The 27505-nt window shown below is 44.3% G+C and overlaps 1 pseudogene; it reads right to left on the bottom strand.

Annotated features, from left to right (window-relative positions):
• Positions 1-988: 988 nt before the first annotated feature.
• On the bottom strand, positions 989-27394 carry LOC120310238 (annotated as a pseudogene).
• Positions 27395-27505: the final 111 nt, after the last annotated feature.

Genomic DNA, 27505 nt, shown 5'->3' on the forward strand with positions numbered 1-27505 from the left:
ATTGTTATTATTATTAATTATTATTTAGAAATAGAATAGGAAGAAACCCTGGAGGTCATCTAGTCCAACCCCTAGTCTTTGTCAACTTTGAATTCAACTTTGAACCTGCAGAGGGAAAGGGGAGAGGCAGACTCGCCAGTTCGAGGTTGAAGGAGGGAGGCTCCACTCGTGCCGCAGCCCTTTGGAGTTTCTGCCTTTCAATCAGGGCTGAGTCGAGAATAAAGCTCCAGCTTGCTCGGGCCTCAGGCGCCCTTCGGGCGCCGCGCATGCTCAGTCGCGCTCTGAGCAAGGATGTTCCTCTCACGCCAGGACGTTCTGCAGGGGGCGGAGCGTGGATGGTGGGAGGGGAGTCCGCCCGGTCACATGAGCCTGGCGAACCAATGGCGGGAGGAACGCCTGACAGGTTTTGGCGGGAAAAGGGAGCCTCTTGGTCTCCTCAGCTGCTTCTCTGCCGGGCGCGACTCTTCCTTCCTTGTCCTGAGGAGAGACAGACATACACAAACACCACACAAAACACTCTCATTCACTCTCTTATGCACACACAAACACAAAATACTCACTCACTCTTACACACACACACACACACACAGGGAGGGACAAACATAGACTCCTTCTGAGAGAGGAGAGGCAGTGCCCCCCAGCTTGGCCCTAGGCTTGAGACCCCGAAGTGAGAGAAAAGCCTGGACAGAAGTGATCCTTTGGTGATCTCCTGGGTCCTGTCAAGGGGGTCTCTGAGGCCTCATGTTTCCCCTCAAACACTGGAAAGCTTTTGAAAGCTTCCCCTTTGGGACATAGGATCTCCTGCTGGTCTCCCAACCAGGCTGCAACAGAGAGAGAGGCTTAATTTCTCAGCTCCTTCCAAGCAAAGAGTGGAAGAAAGGGCCATAAAAGAAGAATCAGGCTCTGTGAAAGAGGTAGAGCTGCAGCCCCAAGGTGAGAGGTTTGTTTCATCTGCTGTGAGGAACCAATAATCACACAGAAGTGGGTGTGAACATATGTAAAACTTTATTTCTGTACTGAGGTAAAAAATTCACACCAGGGACTAGAGTCACAAAGCAAGCGCCTGTCTGTGTGCCCTCATAGTCAAGCTTATACAGACTTCATAGTTCTCAGGTTACACCAGCAGTTTTAATTGGTTCATGATACCACATTACTTTTGGGCAGTTTTGCTTTGCCTCTGGGCAAATTTTCTTACTCCCTCATAGGGGTGCTTAAATGCTAACCTTTATTGGATTTTTTTCTACTTCCCATGGTTCTACCAATTTCTCACAGCTTCCCTGAAGAGAGTGTCATCAGATTGCCTCAGCTACAGCTGCAGTGAGACACCATTGGAAAACCCAAAGGGCCTAGTTAGGGACAGATTGTTTGGGGCAAAATCTCTACAGGTAATCCTCAATTTACAACCATTTGTTTAGTGACCTTTCAAAGTTACAATGGCATTGAAAAAAGTGACTTCGCACTTACAACCACTGCGCGATTGCAATTTAGGTGATTGATGGTTGGCATGTATTTATGATAGTTGCAACATTCTGGTGTTGCGTGCTCACCTTTTGTGACCATCCCACCTAGTCAGTTAATGGGGGAAGCTGATTCACTTAACGACTGAGGCAAAAAGATAATAAAATTGGGCATTACTCACTTAATGGCCACATTGTTCTGCAGTGATAGTTCCAAACCAATTGTAATAAATCGAAGATTACCTGTCTCTAGTCATAAAAACTGACCCTAATTTGAGGGCACATGATCAAAAATTAAACTAGCCAGCTTCTCTTAAGTCAATATGGAGGCCAGCAAGAACTCATATGTTGTAATCATTTTAAATTGTGTTTTATGACCACAGGTGACTTGATTAACAATTACAAGTGGAACTGAACAACTGATATAAGACCAGCACAGTCGTGTGATGTTTCAGTTTATAACTATGTGGTTTAATAATGGGAGTTGCCAGTACCTATTGTTGTCAATAAGTGAGGATAACCTGTATATACTTATTAAAACTTTATAAACATTTGCATAGCTGCCTATCTTAAAACAACTGAATGGCTTACAGCTAATAAAACAGTATAAAACAATATAAAAGCAAACAGGAAAAAAAAACAGGTGCCACAGCCTCACTTCTCTAATGCACCTACGTTTTAAGGGCTCTCTGGAAGGATAAAAGGGACAGAGCATCTATGGAGATTCTCAGTCATCCAAGTCATAGTTATCCCAAAGGTGCTTTTTCACAAGGCAACTGGACTTTGTTTTTCTTTGAAGATGTTTCGTTTTTCATCCAAGCAGCTTCTTCAGCTCTGAAGAAGCTTCTTGGATGAGAAGCAAAATGTCTTCAAAGAAAAACAAGAAAGTCACTTGCCTTCTGAAAAAGCATCTTTGGGGGAAAGGGGGCAGAGACTATCAGATCTCGGAAAGTTTGTTCCGTAGGGCAGAAACTGCAACAGAAAAGGCGAGTTTTGAGGATGCACAAGATGGCAATATTTAAGAGAAGGGGCAACACTATTGCTCTGGTGGAACAAGCAAATGGCAATAGCACTTAGACTTACATACTACTCCATAGTGCTTTACAGCAGGGATCCCTAACTCCCGGTCCGTGGACCAGTACTGGGCCTTGGCATGCCAGCAACCAGTCTACACAAACAAGCAATGCCCCATCCATGGGATGCAGTCAGCTCACAAAATCACGCCCCCTCCAGTGCATGGAAAAACCTCTCTCCACGTAATCGGTCCCTGGTGCCCAAAAGGTTGGGGACCTCTGCTTTACAGCACTCTCTGAATAATTTATAATGTCAGATAGATATCCGCAGGGAGTTAGTCCTGCCAATATATAGACCTGTACATCAAGTGTTTTAACATGAATCAGTCTGCAATTCCCAACTAAAGTTCTGTCTTCATTCCACGCTTTGAAAAGGTTTCATATCATAGCGGATCCGTTTACATGAACGAAGGACACTTCAGTTCCTAAAGGCATCTCCTCCATGTGGGTCCTTTTATGGGAAGTAAGTTGATTGCTCCACATGAAACTCTTTCCACACACCGTGCATGCATATTTTTTCTCCCCTGTGTGGATTCTTTCATGACAAATAAGAGTCCTGTTTTCAGAAAAACTCTTTCCACATTCCATACATGTATATGGTTTCAACCCTGTGTGGATCCTTTTATGGGAATTTAGGTGACTTTTCAACCTGAAGCTCTTCCCACACTCCGTGCACTCATATAGTTTCTTCCCCGTGTGGATACTAATGTGGTAAGTAAGAGAGCTGCTTGTACTAAAACTCTTCCCACATTGATTGCATATATAAGGTTTGAATCCTGAGTGGATCCTTCTATGGCAAGTAAGGGAACTGCTTCGACTGAAGCTCTTTCCACACTCCGTGCATTTATAAGGTTTCTCTCCTGTATGGACCCTTTTATGAGAGGTAAGGGAACCACTATGACTGAAGCTCTTTCCACATTCCACACATTTATAGGGTTTCTCTCCTGTGTGAATCCTTCTATGAGACATCAGGTGCCCACGCCCATGAAAGGTCTTTCCACAGTCTGCACATTTGTAAGGTTTTTCCCCTGAATGGATCCTTTTGTGGGAAGTAAGGACACTGCTCTTGCTGAAGCTCTTCCCACACTCCAAGCATTGATAGGGCTTCTCTCCTGTATGGATCCTTTTATGGGAAGTCAGGTAACAGCTTTTGCTGAAGTTCTTCCCACACTCTATGCATTTATATGGCTTCTCCCCTGTATGAATCCTTCTGTGAGAAGTAAGAGAACTGTTCAAACTGAAACATTTCCCACAATCTATGCATTTGTAGGGTTTTTCCCCTGTATGCATCCTTCTATGGGCAGTAAGGACACTACTTTTGCTAAAGCTCTTCCCACACTCTAGGCATTCATAGGGTCTCTCTCCTGTATGGATCCTTTTGTGATAATTAACAGAACTATTCGAACTGAAGCTTTTCCCACAGTCCATGCACTTATATGGTTTTTCCCCTGTATGGATCCTTTTATGGGAAGTAAGGTCGCTGCTTTGGATGAAGCTCTTCCCACACTCTAGGCATTCATAGGGTTTTTCTCCCCTATGGATCCTTTCATGATAAGTAAGGGAACTGTTTGAACCAAATCCTTTTCCACAGTCCGTGCATTTATAAGGCTTTTTCCCCGAACGTATCTTTTTATGATAGTTAAGGTTACTACTACACCTAAAGCTCTTTCCACAGTCCACAGATTTGTAAGCTTTCTCTCCTGTATGGATCATTTTATGAGGAATAACGTCAGTGTTATTGCTGAGGTGGTAGTTACCGAAACTGGGTTTTGCTTGGAATATTTCCCCACTTCCTTGACAGTTTCCCATCCCATTTTCCTTATAATCATTTTGGGTCAGGAGATAATCCATTTCCACACATTCAAGAGTGGAGTTTTCTCTACAATTGTAATGCTGTTTTTTCTCATATTGCCTCCTTCCACACTTATCTGTAAATGTCTCTTCTTTTATTTCAATCTTGATTACATCTGATGACATCACACTTGGCTCTTGGTAATCTTCAATCTCCTGATCGTCAATTGCTTGATGGGGAAAAAGGGCAATTAGAAAATCTGATTAGAAAAGCAAGAAATTCAGGATGCCACCAGGGATTAAATCTCATGATTTCCAGAGGCTCTTTAAACATTTCTAATGGAACAAACAACTTGTTGTTCCCATGCCAGTCCCTAACCTGCATCTGCAGAGAAAGCAAGAGGGGAAATGACAGCACGAACGCTAGTTACTGTTTTTTAAAAAACTGCCTACGTAATGGAATGCACATATGGAAAAACAGTAGGGTAGAGTGTCTGTTGAGTTTCTCAGTCATCCAGGTCATGATTGTCCCAAAGCTGCATTTCAACAGGCAACTGGACTTTTTTTCTTTGAAAATGTTTCGCTTCTCATCCAAGAAGCTTCTTCAGCTCTGACTGGATGGTGGGGAATGGAAGGATTCCTTGCAGACAGCTGGTCATTTTCATTCTTTTGGAGAGTCATTGAGGGTTGGAGATTTATCTGTGTTCTCAGGGTCACCTGAGTACTGCAAATGAATGTGGCGCCTTCCTGGAACTGCTGAAAGGATTTGTGTTGTAGACTGGAGATAGAGGATGTTGTATTCCCCCCCCCCTCTGTTGAAGGAGGGCTGTTCAATTTTGACCTAGATGGCCTCTTTGACCCCTCTTTCAAACCAGCGGTCCTCTCTGTCCAAAATGTGGACTTTGCTATCTTCGAAAGAGTGGCCTTTGTCTTTTAAATGCAGATGGATTGCTGAATCTTTTCCTGATGAATTTGTTCTCCTAAGTCAGAGCTAAAGAAGCTTGTTGGATGAGAAGCAAAACGTCTTCAAAAAAAAGAAAAACAAGAAAGTCCAACCTGGATGACTGAGAATCTCCACAGATATGCTATATGTCAACGCTACTAATATTGAATATTCTTGCTTTGACAAAATATGCAGAACTGTCTGGTATTTTTAGAGTTAATTCAGATGACAGAGAAAAGGGAGGAGAAATAACAAAAGCCAGGGGAAAGGAACGGAAGTTGAATCTCTGCCCTCTGGGCTAATTGGAAGATGTGACTTGTGACTGCAAGATAAGGGAGGGGTTTAGCAAGAAAAGTTAGATACCAGTAAGAGGAATTCAGATTTTGGCATAAACTTCCATGATGTGCCGTCAATTTGTAACACTGGTAATAAAGGCTTTAGGATAAACATGCCTGGAAGTTCTTTGAAGTGTTTCATTAGTCAGAACCATGACACTATACCTTACTTGAATCCAATGTCACAACATACATATTATGGCAATCAGTTTAACAAGATCTGCACAGCTCTCCCAAATTTTAAACAAACTGTCTAGTGACTTCTTGCTTTGACTTAATTCTAGAACCCTTACCTAAAGAGGCTACAATCCCACAAGTCTCCAACATGACTTCTCGGTGTGAAGCTTTCTCACTGGGATCCAGCAGCAGCCACTCTTCACTGGTGAAGTATATGGCCACCTCCTCAAAGGACACAGGATTCTGAAAGAGAAAGAATCCCTATGAGCAGACTCAAGACAATCAGCACATTTGAGGTCTCAGTGCAGTATCATGCGCAGAGACCCCAAATGAAAATGGACGTCTCCCACTGCTCTCCCAAATTAGTCCCTGATCTTTTCCTTCCTACCTGAGCTGGAGATCCAGCTGCTCTTTCAGCTTCACCAATACAAGGAGACAGTCCAGCGAACAATCGTGACTCCATTTTGTTCTCTGGGAAGGAAAGAGATAAGATGAAAGCTGGAAAAAGATTAACTCTCTCTCTCTCTTCTGGTCTGAAGGCACAAAATGGTCTAGCAGGGATTAGAATTTAACATAATTATAACATTAGAATTTAATCAAAAGTATCAAGAAAGGCCAAAGACAGGTTGCTCCCCTCTTCATCTTCAGGAAAAGGAAAAATATGTCGCGATGAAGGAATCAGAATACCACCCCGGGTGATCCCCAGAAGAACCAGTCTTCTGCAAATGGGGAATCATGGGAAGGCAATGTATGGACTGAAGGGAGGGACTTCCTTCATGGGACTTAAGCCTTCTAGTGTGAAGTAGGAGAATTAAGTATTTTTTGTTGGGTCACCTTCTAGTAATTCTAACCATTAGACACAAGCGAGTAGATACACAAAATTAAGAAAAACTGGAATATCTCTAAAAACTTTCAACCATGCATAACAACCATCACCTAGTGAACCATCTTGATGTTGACCTTGCTGTTTGGAGACAGCTCTACAACACAAAGAATTTGCAGGAAGTACCATTTCCTCAGGATAAGTGCCCAGTTCCAGGAAGGACCTCGGAACCTGAAAAATACCAGCAAGGAAGAAGAATTGAGTACAGGATATAAGAGAAACTGGGTTTTCATTTTGTGCCCACCATATTGCAAGACTTCTGTGTCTTATTAGTGGGGATGGAAGAGGGCAATGGAAGAGCTACTCAACTATGGGAGAACACAAGAACAATTCCTCCAATGAAGTTGTCTAAACATCTTGTGTTATTAAGCCCCAAAACTCTCTTACGCAGACAATTAAGAATTCAAGCAGATTAAAATCCATCTATTTTTCCCAAGAGGAGTATCTCTCACCTGGCACCCTCCCTGTTCCTCCTCTTCCGCCTGATTTAGCAGGAAGCCTTCGGCCAGGGCCACTGCCTGGCAACTGGTCTCTGGTTGGCACTCCTGCACCCAGCGCTGCATCTCTCCAGGCAGGACGGTCAGAAACTGCTCCAAGATCACCTGGTCCAATATCTGAGCCTTGGTGTGCTTCTCGGGCTGCAACCACCCCCAGCAAAGGCGGTGAAGGCGGCTGCAAAGCTCTCGTGGCCCCTCAGCCTCCTGAAAGGGGTTGTTTCTGAAGTACCAATGCTGAATCTCAGAACTAAGAGCTTCCTCCAAGATCTTCTGCCCGGGTCCTACCCACACCTCCCCATAGCTTCCAACCTGAGCAGAAGCAGGGCCTTTTCCTACTCTGTCCCAGGCTGGCTGGTTTGCATCCATTTCCAGCCTCCTCTGACAGGAATCCACAAGGGCCCTGAAGATCTTCTGGGTCTCCAAAGGTCTTTTCGGATCTGGGATCTGAACGAGTTGCACAGCGAGGCCAGGAGAAGTTTTTCAAGCCATTCAGCCCTCAAATGGCCTCCAACTATTACATCTACGCTGAAAAAGAAAAGCTCAGGAATTACACAGAATATTCTCACTGAGAAATTGTGGTCATTTAATCTAAATCAAAGCAACTGATTTTGGAGTGGGGCAAAATTAATGTTTCTTTAACTGATTTTGGAGGAGGCTGCATCTCACAAGAACCTGGAAGAATGTGTTTGGAAAACAGTTATCTGAAAGGCTTAAAACTAAAATTGGAAAGAGAAGAGTCGAATCGTTAGGGTCTAACCCCAAACATAAACCCACAATAAACAATCAGACAACAAGAAAAGGAGTGGTGAGAAGAAAGGTGAACTCAGGTATAAAACAGGAGAAGATGGATCCAGGAAGCTTGAAGTCAATACCTGTGAAAATCCTGGACGAGAATCAAGCAGTGGATTTGTAAGCATCTAGAAGCCGCCATTACCAGAAGCCAGCATGAGTTTGTCAAAAACAGGTCATGCCAGACAAACCTTATTTTCTTCTTTGATAAGGGGCTGCCACAGAGAAGAGGGAGTCAAAGCTATTTTCCAAAGCGCCTGAAGACAGGACAACAAGCAACGGATGGAAACTAAGCAAGGAGAAAAGCAACCTAGAACTAAGGAGAAACTTCCTGACAGTTAGAACAATTAGCCAGTGGAACAACCTGCCTACAGAAGCGGTGAATGCTCCAACACTGGAAGTTTTTAAGAAGAAACTGGACAGCCTTTTATATAATAATAATAATAATAATAATAACAACAACAACAACAACCTCCAAGGTCCCTTCCAACTTTTTTATTATTATTGTTGTTGTTGTGACTAAATTAGCGGGAAACAACGTAAATACAGTATACTTAGGGATTTGACAATAAAGGTTATCTTATCTTATCTCTCTTATCTGGATTTGACAAAGTAGACCTCAGCCTACTTCTTTGCTAAGATAGAACAATGTTACCAGCAGGCAGATTCGCAGTTGGCTGACCAACTGCGCTTAGTATGTAGTCCTCAGTGGAACTATATCTACACAGAGGGAAGCGTGCAGTGGGATACCTCAAAGTTCTGTTTTGGGGGTCAGTACTCTTTAACATGTTCCTAAATTATCTAGAAGAGAGGATAGAACAGGAGCTCGTCAAATCTGCAGATGACACCAAGTTCGGGAGAATTGCTAACACTCTGGAAGATAGACTGAAGATTCAGAAGGAACTTGAGAGACTTGAGCATTCGACTCTAGTCAATAAGATCCAGTACAAACAAGATGAAGTTCAGTGGTGAGAAAAGTAAGGTCCTGCACCTAGGCAGAAAAAATCAAATGCACAGATATAGAACTGGCAATAACTGGCTCAACAGCTGTAACTGTGAGAGGGAATCTAGGTGTCCTGGTGGTTTAAGTAGGAGCCAGCAGTGGGCTGCAACTGCCAAAAAAGCAAACATAGTTCTAGGCTGCATCCTCACTTGGAATATAGCATCCAGTTCTGGTTACCACAATACAAAAAAGATGCGAGATGCTAGAAAGAGGGCAGAGTGCAGAGAATAGCAATTGATAAGGGGTCTGCATGAGGGGGGAAAGGGGAACATTATAGCTGTCTTTCAGTACCCGAGGAGCTGCTATAGAGAGACAGGGATCGACTTATTCTGCAAAACTCCTGTGGGTAGGACAAGAAGCAATGGATGGGAACCTGTTCAACAGAAATTCAACCTGAAACAAAGCAGAAAATTCCTGAAAGTGAGAACGATTAATCACTGGAATAGCTTGTGTCCTGGAGTTATGGGTGCAGTGGAGGTTTTCAAGGAAAGATTGGATGATTAGGTGACTGGAGGCTAAAGCATATAAGGAATGGCTGCTGGAATTGGGTATGTCTAGTTTAACGAAAAGAAGGATGAGGGGGGACATGATAGCAGTGTTCCAATATCTCAGGGGCTGCCACAAAGAAGAGGGAGTGAAGCTATTCTCCAAAGTGCCCGAAGGCAGAACAAGAAGCAACAGGTGGAAACTAAGCAAGGAGAGAAGCAACCTAGAACTAAGGAGAAACTTCCTGACAGTTAGAATAATTAACCAGTGGAACCACCTGCCTCCAGAAGCGGTGAATGCTCCAACACTGGAAGTTTTTAAGAAGAGACTGGGCAGCCATTTGTCCAAAATGGTATAGGGTTTCCTACCTGAGCAGGGGGTTGGACTAGATGACCTCCAAGGTCCCTTCCAACTTTATTGTTGTTATTATTACCATTCATCAGAGATGATAAGGCAGGGGTCTTCAAACTTGGCTCTTTTATGACTTGTGGACTTCAACTCCCAGAATTCCTCAGTCAGCATGCCAAGTTTGAAGACCTCTGATATGAGGTCTCCTGCCATGGGCAGTGGGTTGGACTAGAGGACCTTCAAGGTCCCTTCCAGACCTATGAGTCTTAAAAGATGTTTCAGCTCAGTGTCCCGAACATGCTTTTTCACGCTGCAACTGGACTTTGTTTTTCCTTTGAAGACATTTCACTTCTCATCCAAGAAGCGTCTTCAGTTCTGACTGGATGGGGAGTGGAAGGATCCCGTCAGAGCCTAAGGAAAAATAAGAAAATCCAGTTGCCTCATGAAAAAAAACATCTTTGGGACAACCATGACCTGGATGGCCGAGAACAGCTGCTGGAAATGGGTATGTCTAGTTTAACAAAGAGAAGGACAAGGGGGGACATGATAGCCGTGTTCCAATATCTCAGGGGCTTCCCCAAAGAAGAGGGAGTCATGCTATTCTCCAAAGCACCTGAAGGCAGGACAAGCAGCAACGGATGGAAACTAAGCAAGGAGAGAAGCAACCTAGAACTAAGGAGAAACTTCCTGACAGTTAGAACAATTAACCAATGGAACAACCTGCCTCCAGAAGCGGTGAATGCTCCAATACTGGAAGTTTTGAAGAAGAGACTGGACAGCCATTTGTCTGAAATGGTATAGGGTTTCCTGCCTGAGCAGGGGGTTGGACTAGATGACCTCCAAGGTCCCTTCCAACTTTACTACTACTATTATTATTATTATTACCTCCAAGGCCCCTTACAACAACAACATTATTATTATTATTATTATTATTATTATTATTATTATTATTATTATTATTATTATTATTATTATTATTAAGCTCTCATAGACTTTCAGAGGAGGGCAACGTCTGTCCTCCCTCTCTCAGCCCCTCCTCCCCTTGGAGACCAACACAATTTTGGGGAGGGTGTTCTGCGGAGGTGTAGCTGAGGTCCACTAACAGCAGAAAAAAATATGGTGGGGGGGGGGTCTTAGAGCACTGCCAACAGTTGCATTTGAGCCACCGAATTGGTCCTTTACGCCCACCCCAGAAAAAAAGCTTGAAATGGGACCGTTGGCAAGGAGTGGAGGAGTGCCCCTTTCCCGGATGCTTGTTTGGCTACAAATCTGGGAAGCAAACCCAGTTTATGCAAAAGGTAAGCCATTGGTGCTTTAAGCTTCCTCTCCCCCCACAACCCTTCCGCTCCCTCCCTCCCTCTCAAGTGCCGGATCTCTTGCATGCACAGCCAAGAGCAGGAATGGGGGGAGTCCCCCCCCCTCCTTACCAGCCTCGAGATTCGGGGTCCGCCAATCGTTCCGGGGTTCCCCTTCTCACCACTGGCTCCGAGAGTGTTTGCAGGATAGAACCGCGCTTTCATCTCTCCCTTGCAAGAACCGGCCGGGTATGCTCTGCCTACGGGTGGAGAAGGTCGTAGTTTCCCCCCATCCCCCCACCTTGCCCGCTCCCCAAGATACTCAGGGTGCTACTCGCTGCCGGTTCTCCCCAGCCAGACAGGCGCCAGCGCATGCGCAGTGACGCTCGTTGAGTCGGCAGGGCTGACAGCGCCCGGCCCTCTAGTGCAGGGGTCTTCAACCTTGGCTACTTTAAGACTTGTGGACTTCAACTCCCAGAATTCCTCAGCCAGCAAAGCTGGCTGAGGAATTCTGGGAGTTGAAGTCCACAAGTCTTAAAGTGGCCAAGGTTGAGGACCCCTGCTATCTAGTGGCGACATCGTGTACGCGGGCCAATCGATCTGTCCCTTCCGCTCCTTTTTGAGCCGGGGGGGGGGGCATTTCTGACGGCATTCATTTTAAGCGGGGGCGGGGTCATGGCAAAAAAAAAAGGAGGCGTTGCACAATACGGTTGGATTCAGGCAGTCCTCGACTTACGACCCCCATTGAGCCCAAAATTTGTGTTGCTAGTGAGACCTTTGTTAAGTGAGATATGCCCCATTTTAGGAGATTTCTTCCCACTGTTGTTAAATGAATCACTGCAATTGATAAGATAGTAGGCTAGGCTAGGCTAGAACAGAACAGAACAGAATAACAGTTGGAAGGGACCTTGGAGGTCTTCTAGTCCAGCCCCCTGCTCAGACAGGGAACTCTATACCATTTCAGACAAATGGCTGTCCAGTCTCTTCTTCAAAACTTCCAGTGTTGGAGCATTCACCGCTTCTGGAGGCAGGCTGTTCCCCTGGTAAATTGTTCTAGCTGTCAGGAAGTTTCTCCTTAGTTCTAGGTTGCTTCTCTCCTTGCTTAGTTTCCATCCGTTGCTTCTTGTTCTGCCCTCAGGTGCTTTGGAGAATAGCTTGACTCCCTCTTCTTTGGGGCGGCCCCTGAGATATTGGAACACTGCTATCATGTCCCCCCTTGTCCTTCTCTTTGTTAAACTAGACATACCCAATTCCAGCAACCATTCCTTATATGTTTTAGCCTCCAGTCCCCTAATCATCTTTGTTGCTCTTCTCTGTACTCTTTCTAGAGTCTCAACATCTTTTTTACATTGCAGTGACCAAAACTGGATGCAGTATTCCAAGTGTGGCCTTACCAAGACATTGTAAAGTAGTACTAGCACTTCATGTGATCTCAATTCTTTCCCACAGTCCTTAGGCAGCTGCAACGCATGGCTAGCTCATCTTTAAGTGATTGTCCACTGTAAGGTCCCTCTTACAGTTACTACTGTAACCTGGTTGTTAAGTGAATCTGTCTTCCCTCGTTGACTTTGCTCGTCAGAAAGCTGCAAAAAATGATCATCTGACCCCAATATGCTGCAATGGTCGTAAGTATGAACCAGTTGTCAAGCATCTGAATTTTGATCATATGATCATGGACATGCAGCAAAGGTTGTATCTATGAAAACTGGTAATAAGTCACTTTTGCAGTGCCATTGTAACTCTGAATGGTCACTAAATGAACTGTTGTTGAGGACCACCTGTTAACCCAAGTATAGCTTCAAACTCCTTTCTTCCCAGGAAGCCATCTAGTCGAAGCCCTGCTTGTTACATCGACATGCTGGGGCATTTGCCCGACGGCCCTCCCGCCTATTTGAAGAGTCTCCTGCAAGAGACCTCCATGGTTCAAGTGGTGGGCTGTTCCCTTGGCTAAAGCCTTGTCTGGTCAGAAAATTTCTCCCAACCACTTGCCTGAAGCTGCTTCCTTAGATTTTTCATCTACTAGTCTTTCTCCTGCTGAGAGAATTGATTCCCTCTTGGACCATGGGATATTTCCTCTGTCCCATTTACGTGCCAAGTACTCTTTACAGGTGCAGAGGGATTGACCTCGGCCAAGGGGTGTCAGGTAGAAGCCATCCTCACATTACAACCCTCACTGTGCATCTCCTACAATTTTAGATGTCAATCTGCTAGAATAATGGGATTTCGACATCTCAGCAATACTTGCCTCCCCTAGACGTTGCTTTGCTTGAGACCCACCTGCCTTCTCTTGGGGACAACCCAGTTTAACACAGAACGGCCTTGAGTTGTGTCTGCAGACAATTTGGCTAGCTAAGGTCGAAGGTTCCTTCTCTGAGCTTGTGGATTGGTTTCCGAATGTTTCGTTACCAAGCTAAGTAACATGGAATTGGGGGGATATCAGTGTTCTTCTGTTGATAATAGCTTCAGGTGTGGCTGTGTCAATTGAGGGTCTTGTGATGGGTCTTATGATGGGGAGGTTACCTCAGGTCAAAATCATTGGGACGTGAACTGCTGGGGGGAGAGGGGGCTTGGGTGAGTTGGTTGAGGGTCTTTGCTGTTTTTGGTGGGCTATGCGGTTGATTTGGATTCTGAGGGCTTCGCAGGCTGGTTGTAGGTCGATGTGTCTGGTGATGAAATTGTTGGGTGGAGTGCCAGACTTTGATGAGCTCTCGAGAGTGGCGGGTGATAGTGTGGCCAATGATTTTAACTGGTGTTGTTTGGTGTTGATGTTGGTATTATAAACAGAAGAACACCAACATTAACATCCCCTAAACCAGTGATGGCGAACCTTTTAGAGACTGAATGCCCAAATCGCAACCCAAAACCCACTTATGCATCGTTGAATGCCAGGTGGGTGTGGCCCATTGGCTGGGTGTGGCCCATTGGGTGAGCTTGGCCAATTGGGTTGGCGTGGCTGCAGTGGTAATGGCAGACTGGGTGGGACTAAAAAGTTCAATCAATTCCAATTTTGCAAGATCTTTTTTTTTCCCATGAGAAGTTGAAATTGACTGATTGAACCTTTTTTTTTTTTTTGCACATGGCGGTGGAGGCCTAAAATGAAAAGGTTTTATAAAACCCAGCTGAAGGCCTAGGACTGGGGCGACGGGCATGCGTGCCCACAGAGAGGGCTCTGAGTGCCGCCTCTGGCACCCATGCCATAGGTTCGCCGCCACTGCCCTAAACTCTGCTGAAGATGTTACCTAGTCTGGTAACGAAACATTTGGAAACCAAACCATAAGCTCGGAGAACGAACCTTCACCCTCATCCTACACATATTTGTCACAATTGCAAATCTGACTAGCTTCTGACTAGCTTTTTCCCCATGGGAAAAAAAGACTTTGCTCAGAGACAGATGACATAACAGAAGGGAGGATTCCAATTGGTGTTTTCTCTCCCCCCCCATTCCACTTCTGACGTTGGAAGCATGGGGTGTCTCCTCTCTTGTGGGGAGGGGGGGCTAGTGGTAAGCATCCATGGGTTGTGTTGGGGTCCCCTGTTGCTATTGGTGGGGGTCCTGTCCAGAGTCCCTAGAAGGGGGAAAGGAGCCCCCCCTAGTTAGCAGGGGGTGGTGGGAGGGACCATTGATGCTGGTGGGGGCGGAAGGGGGGAGAAAGGAAGTGGGACACCGTCAGGGGAGATGGGGGAAAGGTTGCAGGGCAAGGGAGGCGGGAGCATGAAAGACTCTTGGCCACACCCTTCCCAGTGTGCAGAAAAAGATGGCCCAGAGATGGCTGGCTGGGGGGAGGAGAAAGAGGCACCGCTCAGGGAAGCACTGCCATTGGGGGTCTTTGGGGATCCTCAGGGACAGACTCTCCTCTTCTCTCGGTCGGATTTATTTATTTATTTATTTATTTATTTATTTATGAGACTTATATACCATTTTAAGTGCAAGCACTCTCTAAGCGGTGTACACCAGTAAGCAATGTATATATATATTTACATTGCCCCCAACAATCTGGGTCCTCATTTTACCTACCCCGGAAGGATGGACGGCTGAGTCAACCTTGAGCCGGTGAGATTTGAACCGCTGACCTGCTGAACACAGTCAGCTAAAGTGGCCTGCAGTACTGCACTCTCACTGCTGCGCCACCTCGGCTCGGATTCTGAATTAGGCCTCCTTTTGGGTCCCTCCTCTCCCTCAGGGACCCCCCCCCTTCAAGAGCCCTTTTCCAGCCCCAAGACTCTTGGGGGCCCATCACATTGAAATGCACTGAAGTGTCCCTGATTTAGGCAGGCCGCATAAAAAATCCCAACCCAAAATGAGAAAGGCCACAATTGGGGAGGGCATACCTCCCTCAATTCAGCAGTTTCTCTGATGGGAATCCCCCCCCCCCCAGTGAATCCCTGAGAGTCACCAGATGACTGAGATGGAATGACTGGGAGGATCCCTGATCCCGTTCAAAGCCTCGACCTCCATTTGCCCCAAAGAACCCTCAAAATAATAATGGTCTCTCTTACACGTCTTCATTTTCAATGAGAAACGCTGGGATTGCTGGCTGGAGAATAAGAAAACTTTGAATTATTATATTCTGTTAATATATTATTTAATTATATAGAATGGGAAGATAAATGTCTTCCCATTTAATACCCAGACACTCCCCCCCCCCACACACACTTCTTGAAGGACAAATCCTTGCCTACCACTCAAAGGCCGAATGTATGTTCAGACTGTAGAAAGCAGCAAAAGAGTTATCAGTTCTCTGGTTCCCATTTAAGTCCTTTGACATCGAAAAAGGAGAGGATATAGTTGCCTGAAGCACTCTGGATTTCTACAAACGTAAAACTGTATAATTAGGAAAATTCTAAAGAGTGCCAAGATTTTAGAATGAGGAATGTTCCCACATTTTACAGGCTACAATTTATCTTGTTGCTTACTTCTTTTCATAGATAAATCTACCTTGCTAATGCTTTTCTCATTCCATGGTTTTCTATGCATCATTGTGCAACATGAAACTGAGTCAGCTCTGAACTCATTCCACCTCCTTCTACCACTTTCTAACTTTTTTTTATCCACACCCCCTCCCCCCCCCCAACAGTTCTCCTACATATTCATCTGGCTTCTTCATTTAGCTTTTTTGTTCAATGTGTATTAAGTAGGGCATCGTTTACAATGTGCCACAATTGTTTCCAATAATTTATTAACCTTTCAAAATTAGAAAGGTTGTTAATAATCAGAAAGCACGTTTTTTAAAAAAGCTGTATTGAGATACTGTTGAAGGAAAAATCTTTATCAAGGTCCAGTCCAAGCTAGGAATAGATAACATGGAGACTGCTTTAGAAAGAAGGTTGTGGTTTATTGAAGAGGAGAACCAGACAGAAAGATGGCTCTGGAAAAAGACTGACCACATGTAGCAGGGAGCGGGTTTTTATACCTTCTGGGACTCTTGAGGTTGTTTCCTGTTCCTGTTTGAGGCTTTGTATTTCCTGTGTCATGTACTTTGACCTGAGTCTGAGTGTGCCATTCTGGTATTCTGATGATGGTAGGTTAGTCCTATTATGTCCCAAAGGTCATATCCTGCTTCCCTGGGGCTGGGGCTAATGACTGTTGGATTTTTTTGGTGTGAGGGTTTGTTGATTCTAAGAATCTTTCTTTCTAATCCCAGTTTCCTGACTCCAATCTTTCTGACAAGATTATCACATCTGCATTTCTGCAGATCTAGTTTCTGCCTGGGGCAGGGAGACTTGAGGGGAGGGGTTGGTTTCTGCCTTTAAAATCCTTTTGGGAAATATATTCTGCCTTTTTAATATTTCCCAAAATATTTCTTTCTCCGAATTCTTCCCACAATACAAAGCACAAAGAGACATTCATGCTAGTAAGAGTTTTCTCCAAAACTATAGAAATGCTACAGTCCCCTAACGTGTCAAGTATAACTGACCTTTCTCGTCAACTTGGTACCATAAAATGAAGTAGAGACACTAAAGTGACATTTGAATATCATGAGAAATAGAAAATATGGTACCAATTACTTTAATCTGAGAAACTGAACAATGAATAATTTAAATCAAGCAATTTAAGTCCTTTTTTAAAAAAAACCATTGCTCATATAATAATAATAAAGTTGGAAGGGACCTTGGAGGTCATCTAGTCCAACCCCCCCGCCCAGGTAGGAAACCCTATACCATTTCAGACAAATGGCTGTCCAGTCTCTTCTTAAAAACTTCCATTGTTGGAGCATTCGCTGCTTCTGGAGGCAGGTTGTTCCACTGGTTAATTGTTCTGTCAGGAAGTTTCTCCTTAGTTCTAGGTTGCTTCTCTCCTTGATTAGTTTCCATCCGTGGCTTCTTGTCCTGCCTTCAGGCGCCTTGGAAAATAGCTTGACTCCCTCTTCTTTGTGGCAGCCCCTGAGATATTGGAATACTGCTATCATGTCCCCCCTCGTCCTTCTCTCATTAAACTAGACATACCCAATTCCAGCAGCCTTTCCTTATATGCTTTGGCCTCCAGTCCCCTAATCATCTTTGTTGCTCTTCTCTGTACTCTTTCCAGAGTCTCAACATCTTTACATATACACATATCAAACTGTACATGTACACATTTGCTCCTACATTACACTGTTAGATCAATAAAGCCATTTATAAAGTCCCTTTCAACTGGATTAATGCAATTTTGTTCCAGACTGGACTGTACATATAAACATTTGGGAGACATTTTCACTTGTAAACCTAACTTAAATACTGTGCTACACAATTAAAGACCAGTATTTTCAACACAATTAGAGCTAAAATGAATATGCACACATACATTTTTCCTTGCTTTGCTTGCATACAGCAATTCTTCACAAAGCCTGGAGGCTGATCCCAGACTCACTTCAGATGTTGCTTCTGCCTAAATAAAGCAGCTTGACCAAGCAGACGTTTTGGAGTAATGAGAGGGGGAATTGTTTAACAGGTTTTCTTGAGCTGGACCTTACCTTTGAATAGGTAATATCTCTGGAATTAAGAACTCTTATCCTGGGAGCTTTCCAAAATCCAAATACATTTATTCAGCTGCTCCTATAATCCTCTGACCCCTTTATGGATTACTGCCTTGTCGTGGCGAAGGGGCTTGCGTAACTCAATGAAGCTATAAGCTATGCCGTGCAGGGCCACCCAAGACGGACAGGTTATAGCAGAAAGTTCTGACAAAATGTGATCCACTGGAGAAGGAAATGGTAAACCACTCCAGTATCTTTGCCATGAAAACCCCATGGACAGTACTAAAAGGCAAAAAGATATGACGCTGGAAGATGAGCCCCTCAGGTCGGAAGGTGTCCAATATGCTACTGGGGAAGAACAGAGGGCTAGTACTAGTAGCGCCAGAAAGAATGAAGCGACTGGGCCAAAGCCGAAAGGATGCTCAGCTGTGGATATATCTGGTGGTGAAAGGAAAGTCCGATGCTGTAAAGATTTTTTCTCCATAGGAACCTGGAATGTAAGATCCATGAATCAAGGCAAGCTAGACGTAGTCAAAAAAGAGATGACAAGACTGAACATCGACATCTTAGGAATCAGCGAACTAAAATGGACAGGAATGGGTGAATTTAACTCAGATGACCATCAGGTATACTACTGTGGGCAAGAATCCTCAGAAGAAATGGAGTAGCATTCATAGTCAATAAAAGAATAGGAAAAGCAATACTGGGATACAATCCCCAAAATGACAGAATGATCTCAATTCGAATCCAAGGCAAACCATTCAATATCACAATAGTCCAAATCTATGCCCCAACCACTGGTGCTGAAGAGGATGAAATTGACCAGTTCTATGAAGCCCTACAGCACCTTATAGAATTAACACCAAAAAATGATGTCCTTATCATCATGGGGGATTGGAATGCTAAGGTAGGAAGCCAAAAGATAACCGGAATAACAGGCAAGTTTGGCCTTGGAGTACAAACTGAAGCAGGGCACAGGCTAATAGAATTTTGTCAAGAGAATACAATGGTCATAACAAACACTCTTTTCCAACAACCCAAGAGACGGCTCTACACATGGACATCACCAGACGGTCAACATAGAAATCAGATTGACTATGTGCTCTGCAGCCAAAGATGGAGAAGCTCCATACAGTCAGTAAAAACAAGACCAGGAGCTGACTGTGGCTCAGATCATGAGCTTCTCGTTGCAAAATTTAGGCTTAAATTGAAAAAAGTAGGAAAAAGCACTAAGCCACTCAGGTATGAACTAAATCATATTCCTGATGAATATACAGTAGAGGTGACAAATAGATTTAAGGAACTGGATCTGCTAGACAGAGTGCCTGAAGAACTATGGATGGAAGTTCGCAACATTGTACAAGAGGTAGCAACTAAAACCATCCCAAAGAAAAAGAAATGCAAGAAAGCTGTCTGAGGAAGCTTTGCAAATAGCTGAGGAAAGAAGGGAAGCGAAAGGCAAAGGAGAAAGAGAAAGATACACCCAATTGAATGCAGAATTCCAGAGAATAGCTAGAAGAGATAAGAATGCCTTCTTAAATGAACAGTGCAAAGAAATAGAAGAAAACAACAGAATAGGGAGGACCAGAGATCTCTTCAAGAAAATTGGAGATATGAAGGGAACGTTTCATGCAAAGATGGGCATGATAAAGGACCAAAATGGCAGAGACCTAACAGAGGCAGAAGAGATTAAGAAGAGATGGCAAAACTACACAGAAGAACTATACAAGAATGAGCTTAACATCCCAGATAACCACAATGAGATGGTCATTGACCTCGAACCAGACATCCTAGAATGTGAAGTGAAATGGGCCTTAGAAAATCTGAGCAACAACAAAGCTAGTGGAGGTGACAGTATTCCAGCTGAGCTATTCAAAATCTTAAAAGACGATGCAGTAAAAGTGCTACACTCAATTTGCCAGCAAATTTGGAAAACTCAACAGTGGCCACAGGATTGGAAAAGGTCAGTTTACATTCCAATTCCAAAGAAAGGCAATGCCAAAGAATGTTCAAACTATCGCACCATTGCACTCATTTCACATGCTAGTAAAGTTATGCTTAAAATCCTACAAGCTAGACTCCAGCAGTATGTGGATCGAGAACTACCAGAAGTACAGGCAGGATTTCGAAGAGGCAGAGGAACTAGAGATCAAATTGCCAACATACGCTGGATCATGGAGAAAGCTAGGGAGTTCCAGAAAAACATCTACTTCTGCTTCATTGACTATGCAAAAGCCTTTGATTGTGTGGATCACAACAAATTGTGGCAAGTTCTTAAAGAGATGGGAGTACCAGACCATCTCATTTGTCTCTTGAGAAACCTATATGCGGGTCAAGAAGCAACAGTGAGAACCGAACACGGAACCACTGATTGGTTCAAAATTGGAAAAGGAGTCCGGCAAGGCTGTATACTGTCGCCCTGCCTATTTAACTTATATGCAGAGCACATCATGAGAAAGGCAGGGCTAGATGAATCAAAAGTTGGAATTAAGATTGCCGGGAGAAATATCAACAACCTAAGATATGCAGATGATACCACTCTAATGGCAGAAAGTGAAGAGGAACTAAAGAGCCTCTTGATGCGGGTGAAGAAGGAGAGTGCAAAAGTTGGCTTGAAACTCAACATTAAGAAAACCAAAATCATGGCATCCGGCCCTCTCAATTCCTGGCAAATAGATGGGGAAGAAATGGAGGTAGTGACAGATTTTATTTTTCTGGGCTCCAAGATCACCTCAGATGGGGACTGCAGCCAAGAAATTAAAAGACGCTTGCTCCTGGGGAGGAAAGCTATGGCAAATCTAGACAGCATTCTAAAAAGCAGAGACATCACCCTGCCAACAAAAGTGCGTATAGTCCAGGCCATGGTTTTCCCAGTTGCAATGTATGGCTGTGAAAGTTGGACCATAAGAAAGGCTGAGCGCAAAAGAATTGAGGCCTTTGAACTATGGTGCTGGAGAAGACTCCTGCGAGTCCCTTGGACTGCAAGGCGTTCAAACCGGTCAGTCCTAGAAGAGATCAACCCCGACTGCTCTTTAGAAGGCCAGATCCTGAAGTTGAAACTCAAGTACTTTGGCCACCTAATGAGAAGGAAGGATTCACTGGAGAAGAGCCTAATGCTGGGAAAGATTGAGGGCAATAGAAGAAGGGGACGACAGAGAATGAGATGGCTGGATGGAGTCACTGAAGCAGTAGGTGTGAATTTAAATGGACTCCAGAAGATGGTAGAGGGCAGGAAGACCTGGAGGAACATTGTCCATGGGGTCGCGATGGGTCGGACACGACTTCGCAATTAACAACAACAACATAATCCTCTGAAAGAAGGAAGACCGTTCTCCACATTTTTCCACAGATGTTATTCTTTTTACATTGCATATCTTTACGTGGTTTGATATCACAGATACTTTTACACAAATTAAGGACACTTCAGTTCCTAAAGGGATTTCCATCCTGTACATATCCACGATGTGGGTCATATTAATACAGGAAATAATTTGATTGCTTTCCACAGGATATTTTTCTGTCCTCTGGATTCATTCTTGAGAAGCTTCCTGTTTTCATCAAAACTCCTTCCGCATTGCAAACATTTCTATTTCTCCCCTGTGTGGATCCTCTTATGGGAAGTAAGGTCTTTTTAATCTGAAGCTTTTCCCACACTCTGTGCACTGATGCAATTTCTTCTGTGTGTGAGAACTAATGTGGTAAGTAAGGGAGCTGCTTGAACATAAACTCTTCTCACATTCATTGCATACATACAATTTCTCTCCCGTGTGGATCCTGTTATGGGAAATAAGGGCACGGTTCTCACCGAACCTCTTTCCACATTCCAGGCATTTATAGGGTTTCTCTCCTGTGTGGGTCCTTTTATGGTAAGTCAGATGGCCATTACCAGTGAAAGTCTTTCCACAGTCTGTGCGTTTATAAGGTTTTCCCCCTGTACGGATCCTGTCATGGGAAGTAAGTGGACTGCTTTGGCTGAAGTTCTTCCCACACTCTAGACATTTTTAGGGTTTCTCTCCTGTGTGGATCCTTTCATGAGAAGTAAGAGAAGTCTTTATAGAGAAGCTCTTTCCACACTCCAGGCATGTTCAGGGTTTCTCTCCCGTATGGATTCTTTTATGGTGCTTCAGGTGACTGCTGTTTTTGAAGCTCTTTCCACATTCCAGTCATTTATAGGGTTTCTCTTCTGTGTGGGTCCTTTTATGGTAAGTCAGATGGCCACTGCTAGCGAAGGTCTTTCCACAGTCTGTGCATTGATAAGGTTTTTCCCCTGTATGGATCCTGTTATGGTAACTAAGTTGACTTCTTTGGCTGAAGCTCTTTCCACATTCCAGGCATAGATAAGGTTTCTCTCCAGTATGGATTCTTTTATGGTAGGTCAGGTGACTGCTGCTTTTGAAGCTCTTTCCACACTCTGTGCATTTATAGGGTTCTTCTCCTGTGTGGAACCGTTTATGGGAAGCAAGGGCACTCTGTCCACCGAAGCTCTTTCCACACTCCATGCATTTATACGGTTTCTCTCCTGTATGAATCCTTTTATGGGAAGCAAGGTCACCACTTTGCCTAAAGGTCTTCCCGCACTCTAGGCATTTATAGGGTTTTTCTCCTGTGTGGATCCGTTTATGAGAAGTAAGAGAACACTTTACACGGAAGCTCTTTCCACACTCCATGCATTTATAGGGTTTCTCTCCTGTATGGATCCTTGCATGGGAAGCAAGGACACCACTTTGCCTAAAGCTTTTTCCACACTCCATGCATTTAAAGGGTTTCTCTCCCGCATGAATCAATTTATGCTTAGTAAAAGAAGTGTTCATCCTGAAGGTTTTTCCACAGTCTACACATTTATATGGTTTTTCCCCTGAATGGGTTTTTCTATGGGATATCAGGGAACTACTAGTGCTGAAGGTCTTCTCACACTCCATGCATTTAAAGGGTTTTTCTCCTGTATGAATCCGTTTATGGGAAGCAAGGGAACTGCATGTCCTGAAGTGTTTTCCACACTCTGTGCATCTATACGGTTTTTCACCTGAATGGATCCTTTTGTGGCAAGTAAGTTGATCACTATTTCTATAGCATTCTCCACACTCAATACACTTATAGGGTTTCTCTCCCGTATGAATCCTTTTATGGGAAGCAAGGCCACCACTTTGCCTAAAGCTCTTCCCGCACTTTATGCATTTAAAGGGTTTCTCTCCTGCATGGATCAATTTATGCGTAGTAAAAGAATTGTTTGTCCTGAAGGTTTTTCCACACTCTACACATTTATAGGGTTTTTCCCCTGAATGGACCCTTCTATGGCATATCAGGTAACTACTAGTGCTGAAGCTCTTTCCACACTCCAGGCATTTATAGGGTTTCTCTCCCGTATGGATCCTTTTATGGGAAGCAAGGACACCACTTTGCCTAAAGCTCTTCCCACACTCTATGCATTTAAAGGGTTTCTCTCCCGTATGGATCAATTTATGCGTAGTAAAAGAACCATTTCTTCTGAAGGTTTTTCCACAGTCTATGCATTTATAGGGTTTTTCCCCTGAATGGATCCTTCTATGGCATATTAGGTAACTACAAGTCCTAAAGCTCTTCCCACACTGCATGCATTTAAAGGGTTTTTCTCCTGTATGGATCCTTCTATGGGAAGTAAAGGAACTCTTCACACTGAACCTTTTACCACAGTCCACACATTTATAAGGTTTTTCCCCTGTATGGATCCTTTTGTGGGATTTGACACACTCCATGTTCCAGAAGCTCTTTGCACACTCTAGGCACTCATAGGGTTTTTCTCTGGTGTGGACCCTTTTATGGAAAGTAAAGGAACTATTTGAACTGAATCTTTTCCCACAGACCATGCACTTATAGGGCTTTTCCCCTGACTGTATTCTTTTATGGGAAGTTAGATGACCTCTCCACCCAAAGCTTTTTCCCCAGTCCACACCTCTGTAGGGCTCTTCCGTTGCCTGGGTCATTTTATGGGGACTATGTTTATTACTGCTGAAGCTCTTTCCAGTTTTGTAGTGGTTACTAAAATTGGGGTTTGCTTTGAATCCTTTTCTTCTTTGACATTTCCCTGTATTTTCTTTGGAGTCATCTTTGGTCAGCAAGCGATCCATTTCCACACATTCAAGAATAGATTTTTCTCTCCAAGTGTGCTTCTCTTCATGTTTCCTCCTCTCCCGTTGATTTGTATGTGCCTCTTCAGGAATTTCAATTTTGATTATTTGCAATGGCACTAAATTTGGTTCTTGGTGATTTTCCTTCTTCTGCGCATCCAATGCTTGAGGGGGAAGAAAAATGAATTAGAATAATCCACAACATACAATTTGCTGTCTCAATGGATAGATTTATCTATTACTGGGCATCTGCGGAGAAAGAAACAGGGGAAAGGACAGCATGAATATTAGTTATTAACTTAAAAGACTAGCGTGGCTGCTGATCTAACCCTCATTCTTGGCAGTTAAAAATGCAAAGCAAGAACAGGTCTTGACATCCGGACGTGGCACACAAATTGTCTCACATATGATGCATCTTAGTTACCGTAAATGCCGGCGTATAAGACGACTTCCGCGAGCGCTGAAATCGGCGCCAAAGACGGGGGTCGTCTTATACGCCGAGTCGTCTTATACGCCGGAAATACTGGTAGTTTCCGGCGTATAAGACAACGTTCTAGGAATGCGGCCCGGCTATAAAGACGGGGGTCATCTTATATGCCGGGTCGCCTAATACGCCGGCATATACGGTACATTCAATAAGACAACGTATGTCATTGCAACACGAACCAAGACAAAATTTGTTCCCAATTGGGACAACTGTAATAGGCAAAAACATCCTTTCCTTCATCATCTTCCCAAAAGCTCTGCAGTGATGACACAGGGCCCAGGATGACCACAAGACCGAATGTCAACCCTTGCCAGAATGATTGGTCAGCCCACCGATCTCTTTCTTCTAAATAAAGTTGTGCTACTTAGAGCAGGCGTTTTCAACCTTTTCAACGATTGTACCATTTTTAGGTTATTACAATATTCGAGTACCACCTAGCAAGGTGTCAAAAACTTGATGACCAAAAAAAACTGTTCAAAGTTGCAATTATACTGAAATTACTTATGACCATTTTTCATAGGGTCATGTGTTTTATATTTGGATACTTGGCAATGGATTCATATTTATGACGATCACAGTGTCCCAGGGTCATGTGATCCCCTTTTGCAACCTTTGGACAAGCAAAGTCAATGGCAGGGCTGCTGGTGGCCAAGTGTTAAGGTGGGACTTCCTTTCTTCCCTCCCTTTCCTGCCTCCCTTTTTCTCACTCCCATCTCCTTCTGAAGGAAGAATTTGAAAACCCCCCCCCCCAATATTTTCTCTCTTCCGTATATTTATCAAACAAGGAAAAACCTCCAGAGACAGAAAAGACAAGCTGCTGAGTGAAATAGCTTTAAAAGGCACATTCCCCTTTAAGAATTAGCTACTGGCTAGAAAGGAAAATTAAGGAGCCCGCAGCCGGCACTTAAGGAAGAAAAAAAATGTAGTAAGTATGGCTGCTGGCTAAGGCAGCCTTCCCAAATGGCTTCATTCGTAAGTAAAGGAATGCTACAGGCAAAATCCATTCAGGAGAAAAATACTTCAAAATCCCTTGCAGCGAAACTTACAGCTAACAATAGCAGAGCAATAGAATTTAACAGGAGACATCAGCCAAACAGAAATTGCCAAACATTCCTTAAGAACATAAAGCCCATATTACACAAATCCCAGAACTTCAAAATCACAAAAGCACATAAGAATCCTTCCACTCCATCTCCCTCCCTCCGTGCCTCACCTCCAGCCAATGCTGCATTTCTTCATTGTTGCCTTTTTTCATTCCTCATGGGGGGCAACCCCTCCCCTGCTGTGTTTCTTGCCTGTTTGTTGCTGCCAGCACAGATGGCTGCCACAGAAGTTGTAGATCAGCTCATGGCCGGCCTCTTCCCCCACCCTCCTTCTCCTTCCTTCCCTTCGGTGCAGCTAGAGCTGACTCCGCCTCCTCCCAAGGCTGCCTCTTTTTTTCTCTCTCCCTCTCCCGCCCAAACTGCCTCATTTTACAGGCTTTCCTGTCTCTGCCCCCCCTCTTCCACCTTTCACATCCGGGTGAGCTGGAAGTGAGCCTGGGGCCTTTGCCTCACCCCAGCCACTCTGCAGCTCCGGAGGACTCTCTGACTGTAAGTCCTTGCCTGTGCTGGCTCATTCCCTCCCCCACTACACTTGGCTGGGCAGGGCCGCGTACCACCTGCCACGTGCTAAAGTACCACCGGTTGAAAAGCCCTGACTTAGAGGACTATGAGCGCCAACTGGAATTAATGAAGAAGAACAAGAAGAGATGAAATCATTTTTAACAAGATACGTATAGATGTAGGTTGTGACTAAAGTGTCTAGTGACTCCTTGCTCTGACTTAATTTTCCTCCAGAGGAACGCTTACCTAAAGAGGCCACAATCCCAAACATTTCCAACATGACTTCTTGATGCAGGGCTTTCTGGCTGGGATCCAGCAGCGACCACTCTTCGATGTTGAAATGGACGGCCACCTCCTCAAAGGACACAGGACCCTAAACCAAGAAGAATCCCTGTGAGCAGACTTGATAGAATTTGCGAGATCTCCTTTGATCTGCAAATCCAAAAAGCAAAAAGTGAAAATTTTTGATTGGACATTTCCCTAGCTGGACTCAACACATTACATGATAAAATGGGCAGAATTCACAGTCTACAGCTGACAGCCAATTAAGGCATGACTGACTTTGCTGACCTTCAGTGTCATCAACCTGCCTTGATCAAGTGGCAGAGTGTACTTTAGACATACCATCTACCAATGGCTCCACCATTTCATGATGTTTGCAAGCGATTCCCCAAAGGAAACTAGAGGAAACTACTGCTCCCCCATATTAGCTGCTGATCTCTTCCTTCCTACCTGAGTTGGGAATCCAGTGGCTCTTTCAGCTCCACCAACAGAAGGACATGATTCACTGACCAATGGTGACTCCATTTCATCCACTGGGAAGGAGAGAGACAGGATGAAAACAGGAAAGGCTGCAACTTCATCTTTTCTAGCTTGAAGACCCAACTGAAGATTTCTTCCTGTCCTGCCCAGGAAACCTCTATTGGCCTCTTCTATACTCTGCTTTCGGTGGCCTTTCATAGGCTCCATGATGAGAGCCAAAAAGAAAAGGAGAAGACCAAACCCCACCACACAGTGAAGAACAAACCTCAATTGGATTGTTGTCCTATCCTTTTAGAACATATGTCCGAAATGGTGTAGGGCACAGGTCGGCAACCTGCGGCTCCGGAGCCGCATGCGGCTCTTTGAGCCTTCCCCTGTGGCTCCCAGCCTCCTCTGCCTTTGCAGAGAGAGACAGAGACAGAGAGAGGCAATTGCGCTTCCCTGCTTCTCTCTCTGTCTCTCTCTCTGTGTGTGTGTGTGTGTGTGTGTGTGTGTGTATGTGTAAAAGAGAGTGCACT

Source organism: Crotalus tigris, unplaced genomic scaffold (genome assembly GCF_016545835.1).
Source record: "Crotalus tigris isolate CLP2741 ecotype Arizona unplaced genomic scaffold, ASM1654583v1 scf7180000018154.1287802725:315790, whole genome shotgun sequence".
NCBI classification, from domain to species: Eukaryota; Metazoa; Chordata; class Lepidosauria; order Squamata; family Viperidae; genus Crotalus; species Crotalus tigris.